This window comes from Daphnia pulicaria, chromosome 7 (genome assembly GCF_021234035.1).
Source record: "Daphnia pulicaria isolate SC F1-1A chromosome 7, SC_F0-13Bv2, whole genome shotgun sequence".
In the NCBI taxonomy this organism is placed as follows: Eukaryota; Metazoa; Arthropoda; class Branchiopoda; order Diplostraca; family Daphniidae; genus Daphnia; species Daphnia pulicaria.
The window spans coordinates 12359299-12365100 of record NC_060919.1 but is presented as its reverse complement, the minus strand read 5'-3'; positions in this window follow the sequence as shown (position 1 = coordinate 12365100).

The following is a 5802-nucleotide window of genomic DNA, read 5'->3' as shown; positions in this document are numbered from 1 at the left end:
GTCTGCTAGACTACTCTTGCCTTTTTCTCTTCTCTTTTGGAATCAACGTGTCAGGTACTCTCTAGAAGGTTAAGACAAATTATATGTTTTCTATGTTCTGTTCTCTACTTGCCGTGGTAATGATCCTAAGTTAATATACGTTCTATGCATTGATTTGTGTTCGTGTCACTAATATGGTATGTCTGAATCACAAAACACTACATAAACCCTTTCTTAACATGTAGAAGAATTAAATAACTACTTTATGCATACTTTATAACATGCAACGTTAGTATTTCGGACATGACATAATCTTTTTACCAGCCAATTACTGAATTCAGAAATGTTAAGCCACTCATTCACTAAATTGTGCCTTGATTTTGACTTGTTTTTCACTAACCTTGAGACTTTCTTTCTCTATTTTTTTATAGCTTAGACTAGAATGAATATTAGATGTATCCTAAACAAAGAAATAAAATCGACAATTGATTAAATATTCAAATTGGCATTACATTCTTGTACTTATTAGTCTTTGTTCATTACCATCTTAAAATTTCATACTCGTGACCATCATCTTCTTCATCTTATTAATCATAGTCAGAACTAAAAAAACGCAGTGGCTTTAGTTATGGTCAATTGTTCAGTAGTTATGTGAGAAAATTGAGTGTTGTTAGATTCAGAGCTATCCGATTCTTTTGATTTTCTTGCAGTTGCAGATAGGTAGAAGAACGAAGTCACCTATTGTATGGAATTTCTGGATGTCGCTTACTTGAGTTTGACTAAATGATTTAAAACATAATTTGTTTATAGTTTAATTCGACAATATGAACAAAAAAAGGGTTTTCCTATTTGGCTTTCCGAAGTACGACGATGTCATATTCATCTGAATTGTTTGTTAACGACACCTCAGAACTATTTTCCCTCTGTGACTGCAAGTGATTTGACTTCATATCATTAATTTTCCACATGTAGATGTAAAATTTGACTACTGTATTTAACATTGGTCAAGAGAACAGTTTTGATAATCAATGTTTCGTATATATAACCAAAAAATGCCCAATGGCTATACAGTTCTAAAAAATCCGCAATTTTTCATATCTGCAGTTTAACCCAATAAAATGATCAAGTCAAACCTAATATACCAATACTCCCAATAGTGACATATAGGTCCATTTCCAATCTATGCCTCAGTGTAGATACTGCCGAGAAGGGAAGTAGGCAGCAGTGCATCCACTTTTCAAACATCGAGAATCTAGAATCAAAATCTAGGAGGAAAAATTTTAAAATGTTTGGTTTCAGGATCTGATGAAATATATAATTTCTATGTATATTTTCCTCTTTTGATTAGTGGGTAGGTTCACTTTAACTGCAATTTAAGTGAGATGCAACGAGAACAGAAAATCCGAAAAAGTTGACCTCGTCAATGCATCCTTAGACCAAGTTGCCAATGAGATTTGTAATGGAGATTCGAATGATGCTGGTGATTTAAAATCTGGAAGCAATGTAGCTGAACTCAAAGTTTAACACCGTTCACAAGGAAGACGAGCAAAGGAATTGAATTATTTGAAAAATTGTTGATATGGGATTATTTCAAGCGTGAAAAAATCCTAATGTAAAAAAAGAAATAACAAGATTTTTGGAACATCAAGTCTATCTTACCATCTATCATCAAGTCTATCTTAGTCCATGTTCTTCATCATGAAATATCCATGCAAAATTAAATGGGTCAACTAATGACCCAAATCAATATCATCTCTCTGAATCCTATCATTTAGTTCTTCAATATCGACAGCAACTATTAATTTCATGGCCTGGGGTTTTTATTCCTTGAATTTGGTCTCAGGCACGGCCGAGTTTATTAAAATCCTTGGAGAAACTATTTCAACCCCAATATACTTGAATAAATGGTGTAAACCATCATTCGTTTTTTCCAGCACTCCTTCTTCTCAGTAGGAATAACAATATTTTAACATTTTGTTAAGATTTATTAAATCAATGTTTTTCCACTGGCATCTGTAAGAGGCCTCCCGTTTAACAGACTCACAAGCTCGTAGAGAATAGTGGGTAATGTATCCATCGTTGGATGTCGTAGGCTTTACTTTTCTTCATTTAGCTTGTTATATAACGCCCATTTGGTCAAAGGGAAAAGGGTTTCGTGCGCTTCTTCGAAACCAGGTGTTCAAGGGGACTGGAATTTACTCTCCATTCCATTGCTACGGAAAAACTGTATCACTGCCGAGTATTGATAGAGCACTTCCATCACCTCTCTCAACTTTCTTTCACACCGGAAAGATGGAATCGTTATCAGTGTGCAAAATGCGAGGTTGGCTGTAGAGGCTCCACGATACTACGGAAAATAAACAGAAAAACGTCCGATGAGAGTGTATCCACTAACTCCGGGTAAAGTGCTCTGGTTACCAGCCACGTAAAGAGCACTTTCAACGATTTTGCAGTGCGTTTTCGGTACAGAATAACTTCTAGACAGCCAAACAGGTCACATACAGCCATCATAAACAGAGACGAACCCAACTCCAACCATCACGCCTCATCCAAGATCGCTCATAGTCTGTACTTCCGGTCCCTTTCTCTCTCGCCTATATTTCTCACATTTGTTTTCTTTGTGTTAACCCTCTGCCAACGAGAATTCAAAAGTACCGTGAAAGAAAACTCAACTGGTAGTTGGTCCCAATATATTTCAGTGAAAAGTGGAAAGCTCGAATGATGTTTGTAGTGATCTCATCGTAAGATGGGAGAATCGGCGGGTCAAACTCTCCGTAAGGTAGCTTTGCCCCTCCAGCACGTCCTCTCAGCCGTATTATTCCATCTTCTCCGAGGATTGGTGTCAGGGACAAAAGACTGGAATTTCTCTGAAGCCATTCTCCCCTTATATCAGGCGTTGAATTTATTCGGCATAAATCTCTTCCTTACACCGTTTCACCAGTCAAGATTTATTCCGTCAAGCCTCACTAAAATGCAGTACATTAAATGACCGATTCAACACAACCTCAATCCAAACTTGTGGTCGTTGTGCCTGTTGTGGAACTTGGGCCAAGCATTTATTCTACCACCACTACATCCATGACGTACCGGCGCGCCCAGTCCTTTTATCTTTCTCTTGTTTTCTTCCTGAAAGTGAAAGATAGAAAATGAGACAGGGTGAGAAAACCGGTATACTTTCCGCCAATATACATTGAAAAAATTTAGACTTTTATCATGTTCAAAAAACGTTATTTTGGAATAAAAAACAGTAGTTATTTGGAGGATTGGAACGAGTCTCAAACCGATGTTTTTTTTAAGTTCCAACCGTACTCGAGTTACCTTAATTGAAATAGTTTAATAGTATATACTTCTTGGAACAACAATCATGTCTGATTGTTGGAAGTCTTATGACACGCTCTCGTGAGTATAGTCAGTATCTCATTCGTTGTACTGTATTATAAAATTGTACACTGAAAGTTTATGTCATGCCATTACATGCATTCTCAATTTTAATTTTTTATGGACCTGTTTGAGTAAAAAATAAAAAAGAGAACCACGTACTCCAGTCGTTGATTATAGATGTCCACTCAAATTACAAAGAAGGTTATATTAAGTTTAAACGATTTTCAGAAGACTATTTCCCAGGACGAGATCCCCAAAAGAAATTTGAAAATCATAATAATATTTGCTATAGATGTTCACCAGCCACTTCCGCAACAACCTGCCATCCATTGGACGCCGTCATGACGAATACTGGAAGTATTTTCGGACTCATAGAATGCATTGTAGAAGAAGAGCAAGGTCAACTGATTTCTACAGAAGAGTTGGAGGGTATGATAAGCTCAGTGGATAAAGCCAAGTCTGTTACGCAGCATCAAACCGATTTCTAATTCAAAAAAAATTTTAAATTCAAACTTATTTCTACAGGAGAGTTTGAAGGGATGATAAGCTCAGTGGATAAAGCCAAGTCTGGATCGCAGGATCAAACCAAAGAAATAGTCAAGATTTTCAATGCTGAAAATGTAGAGCGGTCGGAATTTCAAAAAGAAACACAGCCTCAAGTTGTAACTCAATTTAATCTCTCTTTAGTAAAATTGTAAAAACACAGCTCTGTTTAGGTGGTTCTGAGACGGCATATGGACAATGCACATCCGCAAGGCTGGCCATGCAATCCAGATCAATCAGGCATTCCACGACTCTTCCCTCCGCCCGGACAACGTCGTCTCCTCCACTACGTCACCTACCATAATCGACTTGACCATTCCCTTCGACGCAGTTTACGCCGATGCGCAACACTGTGTCAGATAGCAGAACTAAAATTTTTATTACGCTTGACACTTAACGTAGGTACAATTCTTTGTTCGAGAACTGTCTGCTTGTCGAACAAAGGATTGTACCTACGTTAAGTCAAGCGTAATAAAATTTTCGTTCTGCCATCGGCCGCAAAGGTAAAAAATTTTCATTTATGAAGGGAAAGATGACACAAAATGATCGAAAACAAAAATTTCTTAGAAATGATAGTTTGGGTAATGGCGATTAAGATCATCTGAAAAAGATTCGATTTTTCGATCTAATATTTGATCAAAATTATAATCGCGATTATTTTCCAATCGCGATTGTGGCAAGACTGATAACAAATCATATTTTTATCTTTGACAGGAGATATTTCGTGTCGAAATATCTCTATGCTATCTATGCTTTTTACATTTCAAAAATAAAATTTTTTGTTTTTCATTTTAAATTGATTTTCGCGTGAAAGAAACTCGCCTGGAAATAATAAAGCTAGCAGTTAGAATTTATGAATTTTAAAAATGGAGGTAAACGGAATCAACACAAAAAATGTTGCTGCTTTTAAATCTTACTACAATTAATATATACGTGATAGACATGTTACAAATCACATCTGTCGAGGCCATATAGCATAATTTTCATGTATATTGACAAACGCTCAATGGAGTTCCTAAATTCGTTCGTGGTGTAATAAACTCCATCTATCGCCCTAGGGCTGTTTCATTTTTGTCTGATACTCACTATGAGAGGAGAGATCCATCTATCGAATGTGGTGGGTTTTCTTTAAGGGAGACAAGTTTCCTCTGGTGGCTGGTTGGTTGGAAATACAGATTTTGATTCAAGCCCTCCCAGTATGGATCTTTCTCATTTGCAACAGTTCAGCCGCTTTTTATGTGCTAAATACAATAATTTTTTTATCTGCCGAGCTAGTTGCAGCCTCTTGTGAGTGTGGACATCCATAGTGAAGCAAAATTTAAAGCAAAATACTACCAACCCCGCTACAAATGAGCATTAGCGGAGAAATCGCATGACTTTTGGCTCTGGGAAACTGGAGCAACTTTAAAATGTCTTAAGTTTAAACAGGCAACGCTGCCGAATGAGAATATAAGTGTTATACTTTGAGATTCATATTTTGCAATGGCATCGCTGTATTTTACGCAAGCTTCTCCGTTAATGGGGCTACATCGTCGGCAGTAGATAGCTCTGTCGATTGTTAAATTTTAAGCAATAATAACAAATTCAATACTAATGATTAAATGGATATGCCCTTTAAAATAAGGAAAGAATTTTTTGTCATAAGGGGGGAAATGATATCCATAACTCAAATGTAACCAAATAATACTGCATACGAATTGTTTATGCAGAAATATGTTTATAAATATGCCTGTCATCCACAGGTGTTTTCTTGTGGATATTAATTTTTTTCCGTTCTTATAAAAATAAATATTTCAGATAAATTCAACCATTAGGCATTTTGTAATAACAGTGATGAAGACATAGTAATCCCATCAAACATCATCCAGAACTTTCCTTCTTGAAGGAACGTTATTCACC